We start from the raw sequence: 18,926 nt of genomic DNA on the forward strand, positions 1-18,926 counted from the left end.
TCATGCCCCAAGAATTGTTGTATTGTCTTGGGTCTAATAATTTTAGTATCAATTTCTCTTGAGTGCTTGGAGACCAGTACTTAGATTTAATACTCTCCTGAAAATCATTCCACGACTTACTCCTCTGAATGTGTGTTACCCCTTCTGCTGAATTTCCCACTAAGTACTCTAGTGTGAAGTCTACCTTTTTCAAGTCATCCCCCTTATTAGGTAGTGAACATCAGAATACACCTAAGAAATACATTAGTTGAACAAAACCCCCTCCTCCGACCATCACCCCCAGTTTGCGGTTTAAATTTGGGAAATATGTTTTCACAAATTCATACTATTTCCTAGCTGTAAATCTTCAAAAAATTGTTTCAGTACTGCCAGACTTTGATGAAATTTTCTAATTTCTAGAGCTCATTTAGTTTCCTCTAACACATCCCAAATCTTTTCAGATTCATTTTTGTGATCAGTACTGCTTTCCACAAAAGTGGTTTTGCTCTAGTGGATTACACCTCACATTCAACAAACATTTGCGATCTTTCCTCTAAGCCGGTTAAGGTAGACTGAGGACTCGACTGTTTCATGTTGCAAGACTCTACGTGCTCTTTCATATTTGAAATATCAGTTTGTACTGTATGAAAATGTGTATTTCCATCTGTGAAATAATGACAAAACTCATTACAAGCAATATTGTGCACTCATGATGGCAAGTTTTCCTCTAGTACGTTAACTTTATATTCTAAGTAATCATTCTGTTATTTTGTTTTGACAATTTAGACACAAAGTCAGATTTAATTTTGTCTCCCAGTTTTTAATGGTCTTGTCTTCTAATACTTCACTGTTATCATCTAGTAACTTTTTGAAATTTTGTACTTATTCTTTTTTATTATTACTCCTGTAATTTATGACATTCCTCCTGTGATCTCAGTCACAGATGTGTAGTCATGTGTAACACAACAAATAGGAGAAGTAATTGGTCACTTCTCACAGGATTAAGGTGAGAAGTTATGTTGTGTCGAATGTGTTGGCAATAACCAGCAACCACAGTGCCAACATATGCTCGGTGGCTACCGGTGCAATGAATATTGCACTGGGCATGTTCGACATGTAGTCTCATAGTCGACGGATGTGCTGAGATGGTAGATGTTTTGTCCATCAGCAGTAAATAAGTCAGGCTGTCTTCTCTGTCACACTCACCAAATTTTCTTCTAAATCATAGTTGTGTTATATCTGTGTTGCATATCTGTAATGCATCCGTGCTGTTGTTATTCGTGGCTGCCAGTTCTCTACCCTCTATTGAAGTATTTTGTTCACGAATGATGTTATTGTGAACTTTTCAATAATAATTCCTCAGTATCCTTCATTAATTGTCAAAATATTTAGCCAGTGTAATGTGTCATGTAATGTAACTTTGTTAATTCTCAGTTGCCACGGGCAACAAATGTTGTCTTCTCAATATTTCTTGAAAATTGGTATACTTTCTTGCGAAACTTGGAATATTTCCAGCATAACAGTTTCATTTCCCCTCATGGTTACCAAGTAAAGTGTAAAATCTGAGAAATGGCTGTGGTAAAAGCTGTGGGTATGCATTACATAGCTTGAGTATTCCTTGAACACCATTTTAGATTGTTGTCTGTTACCTCATACGTCTCTTCTTGATGAATTATTGTCTTGCTAATTCATTCTAGCAGTCTGGATCCTTCAGGTTATGGCCATGCTCAAACATCCAATTCTTTTAGACTTTGTTCCATCTTGCAGGGAACACTAAGTGGAAGATAGCAATATCTGCTCTGAGCCACAAAATGACTTAAAATGAACTCTCATTTCAACTCTTCTATAGTTTAAAGTGCATTACTTCTTATTAACAGCCAATCAAATAGGCTATGTGGTAACAGACATCAGTCATTAGAACACTGCAGACTTAAAAAGGCTGTACAGACAATCAGTGTACAGTAAAAACTAATTCATTTGGCATAATGATGAAACTTGTGTTTTCGGTAAGGCGTGTGTTCCAGGTAGTCTGTGACAACTTCAACTGGAGGCATCATAACATTTGCGCCCAGCTGATAGGTGCTGTGTGTTCACTGCCAATGTCTGTGCCAAAACAGAGCAGTGCAGAGTGTCTTATTTGTGCCTATTTCACGTATTGTGATCATCTTTTGCTCAGTTGATTCTTTGTAGTCAACCAGGATGCTTGCTAAAACATTCTGATACACTACAAATTGTAGCTGGGAATGTTAGTGTTAAACATAAAAGTGTTCGTGTACTTCAGACTTCAGTTGCTGCCCATGTACCTGTCTATGCTTCTATCTTGAAACTGAATTTCAGAGTGCTGTGGCACATTTACCTTCATCTACGAGTAGCATTTAATAGATTTGAACATCCCGTCTATCTAGATGTGGAATTGAATTTGCGTGGGTTATTTATACATCTCTGAGAAATCTTATCATCTTTCGTACTGAACCATCCATGTCCAGCTGATTTTGTTGTGGAGTGTTGTAGCAGACTATTACAGAGTTCAATGATTTGATGGTCCTTCAATACAACATGACATATTGACTTTTATTGTTAATGTTTTGGAAATGTGAACAGCAACCCCTGCATCAATATATTTTTGAGTCCCATGTACATCTTTTCCTCCTGACAACACCACCCAGCGTACTTCAGTAGGATTATGCCCAGCCACGTGTGACAAGGAATGTAGAAAACCTCTTTGAATAATGTCATATACACAGTGTACTTGACTGCTCTTTCACATGACATGTTAACCGGAAAATGTGTCCTGGATATGTTTTGGTTAGCAACTTGTTTATCATGGATACTTGATTGAACACTGTAGACTATTTGTAGACTCTCATAGAAACTGTATGGAGAGAGAGTCCCCATAACATGTCCAGTGTCTCCTTGATTGTGTTCCGCAGCACTTGTATTTTCTGATTTCAGTGTGCAGGGTCTTCACAGTCCTCAAAGCCAGAGATAATATTCGGTGCTGTGATTGTAGTCATTTGTGTAGTAGTGTACATGATTGGTGGTAGAAAATGCAAGCACATGTGACTTTCTTAGGGTTGCAATTTTCGCAATTGTTAGTGCAGATGATTTGTGCGCAACAGTTCTTTAATTAAGTAGTGATTCTTAAGGTACCAAATCTTGTTTAGTACATTTTCTGTGTATCCATAAAATTAGTTTATTAATCATATCAGTTGTTCTGAATTATCCCTATTTTTCTAGTAGACAATTCTTAAAACCTATATTGAAATTTTCACTTTTTTGTGGTTTTTTCTTTTGAGATAAATTCCTCTCTGATGTTCTGAGAATTGTGCACTGCAAGAGAATGCATGTTAACAAATTGGTACTACTTTGATTCTGTAAAAGATTAATGATGATGATGTTTGGTTTGTTGGGCGTTCAACTGCGCGGTCATCAGTGCCCGTACAAAGTCCCAATTTTTACACAGTCCAGATTTTTACACAATCCATTGTAGCTACTGTCACAAATGATGATGATTATGATGATGATGATGATGATGATGATGATGATGATACTGATACCACAAACACCCAGTCCCCGGGAAGAGAAAAATCCCCAACCCCACCGGGAATCAAACCTGGGATCCCGTGTAAAACATTAATGAAAATGAGCCAATAAAACGTGTGAACTTCACTCTTGCTCATGGCATTGTTTTGTGATTCATTATATTTTCAGCATTAGAAAGGAATGCTGGTATGTAATTTATTACAATTTATTTAATACTGGCTGTGTAATTAGAAGTAAATTTTGTATCACACAATGCATTGTGTGCTTATTCGTTCATTTCAGTACCTGCTCCTGATGAACGATTGCCACCTAGAAAAAGCCATAATGGTTTCCACTAAGGTTAGCCCACAAGATACACACTACAATGCAAGACTCAAGTCTTCTGTAGCATCTGCTTCCCCATCAACATCACTTTGTTCACAACAGTCTAAATGCAGTAACTATAGCTATGCTGCAAGTTTATACAAAAGTGTTATAAGTAACGGTATTTTATACAATGACTCAAGAGGTCTGCATGGTTCTTCTGAATTACACAGTTCTGTAAAGAAGTTTGGTGAAACTATGTGGCTTGAGTATTTAAATACTGCCATTGAGGTAAGTGCTTTTGTATATAGCTTTATTTTGTAATTTAGAAAAAAAAATTTCTGTATTTCTGCATAGTGGCCAGACATTCATGTCACTAGCATTGTTCAGAAGAGAAGGTTGTTACATATTTTGCTACTACACCTTCTTTATTTGTGAATTGTTTTCAACATTCTACAAGTACTGCTAGGACATATATGCATATGGTATTGAACAATATTGTAGTTGTCAATCCTTGTAAAGTTTGGCGGTATTATTCGTCCTTGGTGCATAGTGAACTACATTGCAAAATCTGATTTAGGTGTGCAGTTTATAATTAAAAGGGTAACATGAAACTTTTCTCAAACAAGTGAAAACATTGGTCTGGACTAGGAGTTCATTCCAGGTACTTGTCTGGTATGGACAGATCTTCTCCAATTGTACCACATAAGTAGGGCCTTAGGATTGATTCAAAATGCCAGCTTACTACGAAGACCTATCCATTCATTTCCAACAAATACCTGAATTGGAAATGCACTGTTTACAAAACGTGATTCTGGTTCAGGTCTGCACTCTTTAGTAACTTGCAGCAAATATTTGTATCAGTATACACTTAGCATTAAATGCTGTCTCTAGACTATCTGCTTAGGCCATTAGCAAGTACTCTAACATTTTATTAGAGTTTAACATAAATTGTGTATGTTGGCCTCTTTGCTCGTGGACCACTGAACCCAGTAAAAGGAAAATATAAGGATCTTCTTAATCGATGATTTTTATTTGCCTTGTGCATCATATTGCAGGTTTATCAAATTGTTAATGGGTGTGGTGTAAAGTCATGCACCAATTTTTACTTAATTTTGAGGTTGTATAAGTGCTATTATGGACTATGAAAAATACATGGAAGTTACAGGTTGTGAGCTGACTACTTTCTGTAACTGTCCATTCCAATTTATACATAATTCTTAATCAAGATTTGGATTAATATGTCATACATAGGTGTGGAGTCATCTATCTTATCCGTAAAACAATTTATATGACTGGATGCTAGCTTTTACAAGGATGGTCAGTAATCACTTACTTAGTTGTAAACACACTGTGAAATGAGCAACACGTTCTAGTGAAAAGTATGAACATTTATACTTAAGGTCTTTGTGTACCTGGGGAATAAAAACAGTGGTTCTGGCAAGCACAAAGAGTTCTTCTCGTGTGTAATCATAAAATTTGTCATTTTGTTGCACTTTGAAGCAAAATATTTGTGAACTGTAATGTGTGTGTGTGTGTGTTCCTTGTTTGTAGCTTCTTACTGTAATTGGCTCTAAAGATCTTTGAACAGCAGTAGCCCACCTGTTTTCATCGAACTCCGACAGACAGAAAGCTCGCTCTGCACCTGAACTGGCCATGTTTGCGACTAGCACTGACTATCAGCAAAATTACCAAACTATGCTGTGGCCGTATACATGAAAAAAAAAAAAGAAAAAAGAAGTTGGGGTTTCTCTTAAAAGTAATATGTGTATGATATCTGTACAATGGTTGGTTCTAATGCTATACCTAATTGAAAGTGTTCGCAAACTATATGTACACCATGTAGTTTAATTGAAGAAAACAATCCTAGGTGAAATTACAAGATGGCTGGTCGAGCAGTTCTAGGTGCTATAGTCTGGAACCACGCGACCACTATGGTCGCAGGTTCGAATCCTGCCTCGGGCATGGATGTTTGAGATGTCCTTAGGTTAGTTAGGTTTAAGTAGTTCTAAATTCTAGGGGACTGATGACCTCAGAAGTTAAATCCCATAGTGCTCAGAGCAATTTTGAAATTACAAGATGACAGTTTGTGGCAGCAGAAAAATAAATCTTTATTAACTTCAGGGTGTTGTTCATCCATCTATTGAATTGATCAGTAAATGGTAGATATTATTGTTTTTATGGTCACCTATGATGTGAAGTAATTGTGATTTGGACCTGCTGATCAGATCCAAATAAATGTGCTTCTGTCCTTCTTAGTGGACTTCATTTCCTTTGCAGTGTCTTAAGTGCTAGAAGGTGAGAGAGAGATGGAATCTGTGACCAAGAAAATTAAAGCTCCTTTGTACATTGAAGATAGCTCCCCTAAGATATGTTTAACACAATCATATTACTATTGTTTGAGTTATAGATCCTTGTCTCATTAGACTGCACAACAAAAATACATTTTGACAAAGCAAAATGTCAGATTGAGAAATAATATCAGAATGACAGTTTAAACACACATTTGTTTTTGCTCATATATTGTCTCTATGGTTATTGTGAGCACCATTCTTTAATGGTCGCAACACATCTCAAAGTTTGAATTCTAAGAAATAATGGCCCACATCAGGTGGAGACCCTGAACTTGTCATCCCATCTTGCAGATATGTTGCGCCCATATACCCCATATTACCTGCAAATATTAATAAACTATTTCTCCCAGAATTCATTGTCTGAAACTTAAGTATTTTTTTTAATGAAATATCTCAATCATATTTCATATATTAGGACAGAGAGTGTAACTCATCATTTTCCCTAAAATGATGTGTTATATCTCAACTTTTCCACTCCATCTCACACAATGTGTTGGAACTGCCATGAAACATGATAAGCTGGAGTGGCTGTGTGTGTTCTGCTACATAGCTTCGGGTGTGAAACAGCAGTATAGAGTCACGCTGAGTATCACAATAGCAAGCAGTGTGGAAGCCACTACTGGGTCTATTATGTTAAATAAAATATTCGGCTGGTGGAATTCATAATACATGTGGCAGCTCTATCTAGTGACTTGTTGCTGCTCCTATGTCATCAACTATTTTAAGGACTAGAACAGTTCATTGTTGCTAGTATCTGGAAAAAGTGATGAGACAGGATGTGTACTGAGAGATAAGCTAATTTTTGGAATGGATGACAGGAATGGTTCGATAGCGACATTTCAAATTTCTTTCATTTGTGCTGAGAACAGAAATTCGTGTCCCAGAGTATTGCAACAGGATGCTTTGAATAGAAGTCTACTACTACTCAGTGTTACTTGGTACTTGTGGAGAGTGAAATTCCGATTAGAGAACACAAGTGAAACCAGAACGACATAGGGGTTGGCATATATCTAGTTGATACTTATGAAATGGAACCAACGTTTGGTTAATTCAACTATGAATCTGGGACCATTCAAGTTTGTTGTGTAAGAGACAAACTGTCTTCAGTATGTTCCAAGACGAAATGGAATCTACTTAAGTGCTGAATTGTGCCACTCAAGTGTAACTAAAGATACTACACTGTATCATCAATGTCTACTTGGAGGCCAGGTGTATGGAGCAGTGCTGGATTGTGCTTCTTGGGCCGAGGTTTAACAATAGGTGTTTTGGTTCACGGAGAGTGGGATCTTATTTCTGCAGACCTTTCCTAACAACACGTTAGTCTTATCCATGATACTGGCTTTTACAATCTCCACTTGTGTGGTAATGCAGATTTTCAAATTTCATAAATTTTAATGCAACTTCACCACACCAGACAACCTAGACAATTATGTAGTGACAGTGTCTCTACGTAGTGAAATAATGCAAACATGTGACAAAACCATTTAGTTATAGATGCAGGTAATGAAATATAGAAGAATAAATGAGTGAAACGGGGCTGAAGAGGCCACGAGGCGAAAACACAGAGCAGAATCATCAGTCTCCCACTTAAGATAAAAATTGTTTTTAATCCCTAGATTGTAAATTGATGGGGTAACAGAATGTAAATTATACCAAAATCTGTTCTAAACATTTCTGAGATTTGCTGGATCCACTACAGTAGATGCTATATATCTTTATACTTGGTCAAGCAATCAAACTGAGCTATAATCTTCTGATCTGTAATTCAGCGTTGACAGGCAATGTAAAATACAGTATCTGTAATGGTCTAGTGCAGGGTCATGTAAATTTCTTAGTTCTGCCCAATTTCATGGCAGTTTGTCATAACATCCCATGATCTCCTAATGGGTATATCAGCATCCTAGCATCCTTTCAATTATGGAGCTGTCTCCATGTTCAGCTGCATTGTTCTGCTGAATTCTCTTTAAAATAAATGTTAATCTTTTAGCAAGTCTTGAAAGATGAATGCATTTTGTGATGATAAACAACCTCAAAGGGAGTTGACATTGGTTTCATGTACTCGGGTGTTGTATGATGAAATTACATATGGTAATAGACAATCCCAGTCTGAGGGCAAGCTAATCATGTTATAAGGTAGGATTTTAGGTACTGCTTTATGAATGTGTTCAACCCTGCCATTACTTTTAGGATGAAATGACGTAGCTCTGAACTTCTTTATTTTAAACAGTCAAGATAACTGTATGATAAGATTGGCCATAATGTTTGTCCCTCAGTCTGCTATAATGGCTTCTGGACTTCTAGATTGTAGTGCAAAATAAGTTACCAGTGCTCTCACAACCATCTCAGCGGCCATGTCTCCAGTGGGTCACACAATAAGATGATGAGAGAAACGGTCAGCGACAGATAAAATGTATGTTACTTTTTACTGTTAAGGCAAATGGTCCTGCAATATAGAGTGCTAAGACTTTGAAAGGTCCAGCTACCTCAGATATAGTTTGAAGAGGTACATTTGGTTTTTGTTCTTGCACTCTCTGCAAAAAGACAATTTTGAACTTAATATCCTAATGTATTTATTTATTTCTTTATTTTCGTTTTATTTTGACCACCAATAATGGCCTGCCCTGTGTGCCTGCATGGCACTTTCCCCATTACAATGTGTCTGTATACACTCATGACTTTGTCGCAGTATATACAGGGCTATTACAAATGATTGAAGCGATTTCATAAATTCACTGTAGCTCCATTCATTGACATATGGTCACGACACACTTCAGATACGTAGAAAAACTCATAAAGTAATTCAGGATTCTGCCGCCAGAGCGCTCGAGAGCGCAGTGAGACAAAATGGCGACAGGAGCCGAGAAAGCGTATGTCGTGCTTGAAATGCACTCACATCAGTCAGTCATAACAGTCCAACGACACTTCAGGACGAAGTTCAACAAAGATCCACCAACTGCTAACTCCATTCGGCTATGGTATGCGCAGTTTAAAGTTTCTGGATGCTTCTGTAAGGGGAAATCAACGGGTCGGCCTGCAGTGAGCGAAGAAACGGTTGAACGCGTGCGGGCAAGTTTCACGCGTAACCCGCGGAAGTCAACGAATAAAGCAAGCAGGGAGCTAAACGTACCACAGCCGACGGTTTGGAAAATCTTACGGAAAAGGCTAAAGCAGAAGCCTTACCATTTACAATTGCTACAAGCCCTGACACCCAATGACAAAGTCAAACGCTTTGAATTTTCAGCGTGGTTGCAACAGCTCATGGAAGAGGATGCGTTGAGTGCGAAACTTGTTTTCAGTGATGAAGCAACATTTTTTCTTAATGGTGAAGTGGACAGACACAATGTGCGAATCTGGGCGGTAGAGAATCCTCACGCATCCGTGCTGCAAATTCGCAATTCACCAAACGTTAACGTGTTTTGTGCAATCTCACGGTTTAAATTTTACGGCCCCTTTTTCTTCTGCGAAAAAAAAACGTTACAGGACACATGTATCTGGACATGCTGGAAAATTGGCTCATGCCACAACTGGAGACTGACAGCGCCAACTTCATCTTTCAACAGGATGGTGCTCCATCGCACTTCCATCATGATGTTCAGCATTTCTTAAACAGGAGATTGGAAAACCGATGGATCGGTCGTGGTGGAGATCATGATCAGCAATTCATGTCATGGCCTCCACGCTCTCCCGACTTAACCCCATGCGATTTCTTTCTGTGGGGTTATGTGAAAGATTCAGTGTTTAAACCTCCTCTACCAAGAAATGTGCCAGAACTGCGAGCTCACATCAACGATGCTTTCGAACTCATTGATGGGGACATGCTGCACCGAATGTGGGAGTAACTTGATTATCGGCTTGATGTCTGCTGAATCACTAAAGGGGCACATATCGAACATTTGTGAATGCCTAAAAAAAACTTTTTGAGTTTTTACCTGTGTGTGCAAAGCATTGTGAAAATATCTGAAATAATAAAGTTGTTGTAGAGCTGTGAAATCGCTTCAATCATTTGTAATAACCCTGTACTTACCAGTAGTCTCGGGATTCTTGTGCCTTCTTTAATTCCTCAGTAAGCACATCATCTACTTGCAGGATCTTAATTTTTGTACTGAAAGCACCTGGTTTCTGATTTAACTTTCCAGGCTTAAGTCTGGTTATGTAGTCATATTCACAGAGTTTTAAGGCCAATCTAACAAGTCTGCTGCTGGGATCCTTCAAACTCAAAAGGCACTGTAAAGCAACATGATCTGCAATTACTGTGAACTGTCATGCCTATAGGTAACACTGACAATAATGGGTGCCAAAAACAAGAATCAGAAGTTCATTTTGTGTGGTGGTGTAATTTTGCACAGCTGCTACAGCTGACGTGAAGCATAACCAATTGGTTTTTCTTCACCATTTTGTATCTGACTCAAAATACAACCAGCTGAGACATTGCTAGCATCACACAACAAGATTAAAGGTAGAGCAAAATGCCAATAACCCAAGACAGGTGCACTTGTTACGAATGTCTTTTAGTTTTAACATGGCCCTGCTGCTATCCATTGTCCAGACAGGAGCAACTCCCTTCGTTAGTAATTTTGCAAGCCATTTTGTGGTGACCAGATAGTTCTCCACAAAACGGTGATAGTAATTTATCAACCTGAGAAATCAGTTGCAATTCTTTAATGTTCCTCGATGCTGGAAAATCATTCACTGCATTTTTTAATTGTGGTTCCGGTCTTAACCATCTGCTAAAATTATATGGCCTTGATTGTGCAATCATGATAGTGCAAAATCACAGTTTTTGAATTTCAAATTTAGATTAGCATCACTAAAATGGGTTAGTACGTTTATTAGTTACTTTCCACGTTCTCTCACCGAGTTTGAAAAGACAACTGTGTTATCCAGGTATACTAGTCACATGGTTGGCTTTAAACCTCCTAAAAGTAAATCAGCAAAATGTTAAAATGTTGTGGAGGGGGAGAGGCGGGTGTTTGGGGAGGGGGGGGGGGGGGGGAAGGAGGAAGGGCTTTCTTTGATATTCATAATGCCCACAGGGTACAACAAAAGCTGTCTTTTTCTCCATCTTTAATAGCTTCATGAATCTGATAGTAACTGGAGCATGGTGAAGAATTTGCATTTGACAAGATGATTGAAAATATCATCAATCCTTGCAAAAAATGCTGCAAGCTTTTCCTCTGTAACTGGTTTTGTTGGGGACTACCACTGTAACAAGCGTACATACACAAGGTGTATACGATCCGGGACAACTGTTTTTTTTTTTTTTTAGAATTCCAGGCATTTTTCATTGTTTTCAGTTAATTTTTTGTAATTTTGACTGGTAAGAACCGATACTCTAACAAAAGATATTACTGTACCGCACTACTGCAGAATAATACTTCAACAATAAAAGATAAACGAGAAAAAAAGAACAAAAATTACTTAAATTGCAAAGGAAATGCGCCATATACAACGACAACACACAGTGCTCGTGCAAGTGTCTGCCAAATGCAAGATGTGTCAAAGTCTTTAGGAAGACTATGCAATGCATCATAAAAACAAATTGCCTGCGATGAGCGTGAAGTCACAACAGTTTACATTAGATTCGTTTTAGCAGTTACGAGCGGGCTCATGCGCGTGCACAGTTGAGTTGCTTTTGAGTAGCAGATTCTCCTGATTCTGGCTACAGGAATGTGGATTGGCTGTGCAAGTAGCCGCATCAAGCAGCTAGATGCTACCGGGAAAATTCATATTCTTGAGGAAAAAAACTTGTATCACAAAGTGCCTAGCATGCAGCGCATGTTTGTCTATTGATTATTCATATGATTTTGAAATGCATTCCTATTGGATTTTGAATATTTTTGAACACATTTTAAGTTGATTTTTGACTGAATCATAAGTTGATTTTTGAATGCATGCATAGTGTATGTGATGTCTCATCGCATCTAGAAATAAACTTCCCGTAGATGGGACAGGGCTATACGAGCTGAGCGGACTAAAGCCAAACGGATGAATGCCAATTGCTGTCTGATTATGTGGTTGATTGGGTTTGTGAATGATCAGTGTTGTTATAGTTACTAGCGAAATCCATAGAGTCAGACTACCAGAGTAGAAATAAACAACGCTCAGGAATAACAGGTGAGAAAGATTATGTATTATCTTCTCTGTGTATCCAAGGAAATGAAATTTTGACAGAAAATTTTTGGCCATATTGCTACACTAGTAAGGACCAGTAGTACAGTTCTCGTCTAGCAGCCACTTAAGTTCTATTCTGGAAGTAACGTGGAAAACGTGTTGCACAAAAATGTAAAACGCCTAACTGAAAAATAATTGCAGGATAACCTAACCGGTGATTCTGGCAGGGTTAGTGAAGTTAATCAGTGAACAAATTTTGACAATGGCACGAATAGCTACAGAATTGGTGGTGGCAAGATTGTTTGTGGAACAAGGAAGGAGAAGAAACAGGGACAAATTATGGGAGAATAAAACGATCCCAAATTTATATAAAAATTTCGTAATACTACTTTTCGGTTTGTGTGTTCGTGCTACTTAACAGTGATGTTGCTGCTGGCTGACTACATCACGTGTCCTATGCTCTCAATATCGGCTGGCGAGATCATGTGACATGAACTATGACTGGCTTACAAAAGCGCATCCCAATCTTGATTTCAATGATTTGGAAAGTAACATGTGGTGTTTGGTGGAATTCTAATGTATACTTTTGTAATACGAAAATACGCAGCATGCATGTTGCTGCACATGAAAGATATTTCCAAATCTTGTCTTTTTCCCTGAGTTTCGTTTTCTATAGTGCCAGGAAATTCTATGCCCATGTATAAAACCATAACCATTCAAAGGATTGATAAGAGAAAATATACTGTCACTTAACATGGAGAAAGCTTGTTTTCACCTGGGAGAAAGTGTATTTTTATCCGTGAAAAATCCGGGAATTTTTTTTTCCTTGTCTGCGTATACACCCCGATAAAAGTCCAGGAGCGCTTTCAGTTATTTATTGCACAAGAATAAAACATTGTACAGATATCATACGTATGTCATTTTGAAGAGAAACCCTGAAAGTTCATTTATCATGTGTACCGTGCAACGGTTCTTTCGCGTTCTCGTCAATACGGTACCAGGACGTTTAAGTTCTACCACTGTAAAGATGGAAGATCCATGATTAGGAATGTCAGAACTGTGTAGTAAGTAGTGACAGGCACACTCCAAACCATCGACTCTCAGAGAGTGATTTTAACCATGTTCAACCTAATGGTAAATTATCAAACTATTTTTCTCCGAATCATACAGTTTGTGGGAAAAGCAGTGAGAATAATTACTTTTGGAAACCTTTTATCAGACAAATCCTGTTATAACAATAAACTGTTTTGCTTAATAAAATGGCCACCAGCCCAAATCGGGCACAGTGTCCACACAAAAAGATGAAGTCAATTTTCGACACTGAATAAATAACTACTTTCACTTACTATGTAACTGAAACACAACCACTTAATTTCCGACCAAGCGAGGTGGCGCAGTGGTTAGACACTGGACTCGCATTCGGGAGGACGACGGTTCAATCCCGTGTCCGGCCATCCTGATTTAGGTTTTCCGTGATTTTCCTAAATCACTCCAGGCAAATGCCAGGATGGTTCCTCTGAAAGGGCACGGCCGACTTCCTTCCCCATCCTTTCCTAATCCGATGAGACCGATGACCACGCTGTCTGGTCTCCTTCCCCAAATAACCAACCAACCAACTTAATTTCCATTTACTTGGGTCACTTGGCAGTAAGTACTATTAATCCCACTTTCTGTTACTTATGGAATTTATCACTATACTTCAGTAATTATTTAAAGAAGACACACACGTTTCAACAAGGATACAAAAAAAATATTAAACTTATAGCTATTATTCATATGACCAAAACTATTATTTAACATGACTAGATTTCATTTCTTTAGGACTTTTATTTGTTAACATTTAACTAACACCAATATTTGTCTGGCTTTCTTTGACATGGAGAAGCAGCACGAACAAATACTGTTAAGATTGTTGCAGTTAAACAGTTATGTTACCTTACTTTCAAAAATGCTATTGAAAACTTATCCTCATGGTCATGCAAAGCGGTGGTTCTTAAAACGATATGTGCAAACTTTAGTATTTAATAATAATTTTCAGAATTTACTACCAAAGCAATACTATTGCCAGTAATTTACTATTATTCAAGCTTCAATAAACATCAGAATACTCGGAATAAATTCGTTTAGGTAAGGACCCTAATGAGGTAAATGAAATTTCCAGAATGAGATTTTCACTCTGCAGCGGAGTGTGCGCTGATATGAAACTTCTTGGCAGATTAAACCTGTGTGCACCGACCGAGACTCGAACTTGGGACCTTTGCCTTTCGCGGGCAAGTGCTGTACCATCTGAGCTACAGAAGCGTGACTCACGCCTGGCCCCCACAGCTTTACTTCTGCCAGTGTCTCGTCTCCTACCTTCCAAACTTTACAGAAGCTCTTCTGCGAACCTTGCAGAACTAGCACTCCTGAAAGAAAGGATATTGTGGAGACATGGCTTAGCCACAGCCTGGGGGATGTTTCCAGAATGAGATTTTCACTCTGCAGCGGAGTGTGTGCTGATATGAAACTTCCTGGCAGATTAAAACTGTGTGCACCGACCGAGACTCGAACTCGGGACCTTTACCTTTCGCGGGCAAGTGCTCTACCATCTGAGCTACCGAAGCACGACTCACGCCCGGCGCCCACAGCTTTACTTCTGCCAGTATCTCGTCTCCTACCTTCCAAACTTTACACAAGTTCTTCTGCGAACCTTGCAGAACTAGCACTCCTGAAAGAAAGGATACTGCGGAGACATGGCGTAGCCACAGCCTGGGGGATGTTTCCAGAATGAGATTTTCACTCTGCAGCAGAGTGTGTGCTGATATGAAACTTCCTGGCAGATTAAAACTGTGTGCACCGACCGAGACTCGAACTCGGGACCTTTGCCTTTCGCGGGCAAGTGCTCTACCATCTGAGCTACCGAAGCACGACTCACGCCCGGCCCCCACAGCTTGACTTCTGCCAGTATCTGCACACAGTTTTAATCGGCCAGGAAGTTTCATATCAGCGCACACTCCACTGCAGAGTGAAAATCTCGTTCTGGAAACATCCCCCAGGCTGTGGCTAAGCCATGTCTCTGCAGTATCCTTCCTTTCAGGAGTGCTAGTTCTGCAAGGTTCGCAGAAGAGCTTCTGTAAAGTTTGGAAGGTAGGAGACGAGATACTGGCAGTAGTAAAGCTGTGGGGGCCAGGTGTGAGTCGTGCTTCGGTAGCTCAGATGGTAGAGCACTTGCCCGCAAAAGGCAAAGGTCCCGAGTTCGAGTCTCGGTCGGTGCACACAGTTTTAATCTGCCAGGAAGTTTCGTAAATGAAATTGATAAATTATGGTTAAACACAAAGGTACATTTAACTCTTATATTCAACTGATTGAAGAAGGATGGTTCATACTGTGATACACTTCTAAATAAAGTACTTTGCCTGTTACTGATGTCGAAGGTGGCATGAGGTGGTGCTGCATAATAACATTGCACAGGTACGGCTCTTGATGTACATAGCTCTATCTTCCTCTTGGTGGCAATGGTAAAATAGCAAATTTCTGAGCTATTAATTTATTGCTGTACTGCGCCATCATGTAGAACACGTCTGAGCGTGTTCACCACTTGCAGGGCAGCTACCGACTGTGTGTGTCACTTGCACGCCAATTCTCACTCGTGTGCCCCACCACCTTTCCCATTCCACCACAGAACAGAGTTCCGTTCTACCTATGATCCCTACACATTTTCATTTTACACTTGTGCTTACTAAAATCCTAAGTATGAACCATCTACAATTGCGTGACAGCACATACATACAAAATTGACATAATTAATTACAGTTGTACGTGAAATATTACATAATTATTTACAAAATATGTTTTAATACATTTATTCCACCTACATCGAAGAGGTTATTTTTAACAGATAAACTACACTTAACAAAAGCTTACTCTCGTTATAGTATTTGTTTAATTTTTCAAAATTATTACGGAACAAAAAATTTAAAATATACAGATTAATGGCAGTATTATATTTACAATAGCATTACAACTGCCACAGCGTATTTTGGTAATTTGCCGATAGTTGGTGCTAGTCACAAGTATGGTGAGTTGAGGTACGTTGTAGTTTGACAAATGGGAAAGTGAACAGGCATAAATGTCGAATATGGGATTCAAAGCATCCACACAAATGCATTGAATTTGAGCGTGATTCCCCAAAGGTAAATGTTTTTTGTGCCTTGTCACGTCGAAAACTGTACAGGCCATTCTTCTTTGTCGAAAGCACTGTCACTGGGTATTCCTACTTGGACATGTTTCAGCAGAATGGGGCTCCACCCCATTTCCATCATGAAGTTTGTGGGTACCTGAACATTGGTGGATTGGCCGTGCTACAAAAGGGGACAGCTGTTTCATGAAATGGCCATCCTGATCACCAGACCTCACTCCATGTGAGTCTTTTCTGTGGGAATACATTAAAGATCTGATGTATGTACCACCTCTACCACGTGATACAGCGGAAGTCCGGGAGAGAATACGGGAAGCGACTGCCACAGTCGACGATGCCATGCTAGGATGGGTATGGCAAGGTATCAATTACCATACTGACATGTGCTGGGTCTCTCATGGTTTGCATATCAGATGTTTGTAAAAAACAAAAACTTTCACAGTCTCTCTTCAAAGTGCAATATGTATGAGACCTGTACAATGTTTAGTTCTTTTGCAATAAATAATGACTGAAAGTGTTCCCGGACTTTATGTACACCCTGTATGTGACAACCAGGAACTGAAAGAAGGTTTAATTACTCCAGCTTTTAGTAAATCTGAGGCATTTTTTCTACTGCAGGCTGCAAGTGATAAGATATGCAATATGGTTTCCAGGCTATTGGCTTGGTATCATATGTAGGAATCTTGTGGTACATTAAGAAGTTTGACAGAAGTTGTTTCTTTTCTTCAGATGAAGTTGCAAAGTCAGCTAGAATGGGGTACAGTTGACAGTGAGTATATCTAACAAACAAAACATTTATTTGTATGCCTGTATTGATGAGGAAGGTAGAAGTTCTGCTGTTCATTTATCTTGCAAACTTGAGCAATTCCTATCTCTCTTACCAGATTGGCTTTGCAGAAGGGGAGCAAGGAGCAGTGGCAGAACTGCTCCCATTCACATTTCACGTATTCACATTCCTTCGAGCACCTCGTTGACCTACTTGGTTAGCTGACCAGTGCTGTAGAGATGGATAGTTTTCTCTCCCCTTGTCTGATTTTTCTAAAACAAGCACATGCTGGTGCCAAACACTAAGGAGCCGTGTAACTTTTTGTCATTTGCAACGAGTGCAGCACACTTCGTCAACGAATGCACATCAGGTGGGCTTTATCCCAGTGGATGATTAGACGAATTGTTGCACCTCCTTTGTGAGTTTTATAGCCTATCTTAGTGTACTCAGTGTACTTCACCTTGTCACGTACCTGTGGGGTCAATCCTGCGAATGAGTGAATCTGCACGGCAAGTTTCTGATTTCCTGAGTGGTATCTCATTCCTTTCATTACTTTCTGTTAGTACATATGTACGACAAGACACAACTCTTATTCGGTCAGAAAATCACTCGAAATCCTCTCCAGAATTTTGTTATTTGATGGAAAAATTGTCCTTATAGTAGCTGACAGTATTTATTTCTGTACATATCTTCAACGCATTCTGCAAGGATGTCAAATGCCTTGGTATTTCTCAGCCCTTCCTTGAATCTACATAAGCGTGAGCCACTCCTTGCAACTTCGTGCTGGTGGTCAGTCGATGGGGACAGTTTCCCTGTATCCATTACATTTTGTACTACTGTGTCAACGTTTACACCTAGTTTAGAACCGCCTATGGGAACACAGAAGTAGGGAAGTTAGGCTAGCTCCAGGCACAGTGCTGTTTCGCAGCATCACATTTACTAATGCCTCACTAAGGTGCCTTTGCAGATTATCATTTTTCACACGGAGTTGCTCCACCCGTGTTTGCAATATGTTGGATCCATCTCTAGTTGCCTCTGTGATGTGGTTGAGGGAATTGCTTTAAACTAGACACACACACACACACACACACACACACACACACACACACACACAAAATTTGATCACAGACCTCGATGATGTCAGTGGCAACATTGGTCCAGAGGCCTTTCCCCCTACAAGTGGAGCTTGCACATTTAATATGTAGTAATTGGATAGATAAAAAAATCCAGTCACCAAGTGATGGAAGGAGAAAGGTTTTACTTATGCAAGCTTTTGAAGCCAGTGGCCCCTCCTTCCAGCATAAAGATTGAACGGGTAGGGAGAGGGGTGAAGGGAAGGGAACTTGAGACATCTAGGGAAAGGGGTGGGGTTCTGAAAAGTCACCCAGAATGCAAGGTCAGGGGAGACTTAACAGATGGGATGATTAGGAAAGACACCAACCATTGCTTGGTGAATGGATTTTTTAGCTATACAATTACAGTATATTGTCAGAAATCGTATATTTTGATTGTTACAATTAAATTGTTCATTGACAATAGATTGGGCAGCAATGCAGTGGCGATGCCCGGTGTCGAGGTGGCATCGGGACATCATAATCATGATGTGGCCTCGTGTGACCACGATAGAGGAGGCAGACGAGGTTGAATTTCCTTACCTAATGGCAGTGATGGCAGCATGGCATTAGGCCTGGTT

The 18,926-nt window shown here is 39.3% G+C and overlaps 1 long non-coding RNA gene and 2 other non-coding genes across 3 annotated transcripts in view; 2 read left to right on the top strand and 1 right to left on the bottom strand.

Annotated features, from left to right (window-relative positions):
• The window catches only part of LOC126427083 (uncharacterized), a 110,622-nt gene that overhangs the window by 27,153 nt on the left and 64,543 nt on the right, over positions 1 to 18,926 (top strand). The gene's annotated exons all lie outside the window — the stretch shown is intronic.
• Trnas-cga (transfer RNA serine (anticodon CGA)) lies at positions 15,122 to 15,195 on the bottom strand. The gene has a single exon. It is a non-coding gene; the product is annotated as a tRNA-Ser (tRNA).
• Trnal-caa (transfer RNA leucine (anticodon CAA)) lies at positions 15,471 to 15,544 on the top strand. The gene has a single exon. It is a non-coding gene; the product is annotated as a tRNA-Leu (tRNA).

This window comes from Schistocerca serialis, chromosome 11 (genome assembly GCF_023864345.2).
Source record: "Schistocerca serialis cubense isolate TAMUIC-IGC-003099 chromosome 11, iqSchSeri2.2, whole genome shotgun sequence".
NCBI lineage: Eukaryota > Metazoa > Arthropoda > Insecta > Orthoptera > Acrididae > Schistocerca > Schistocerca serialis.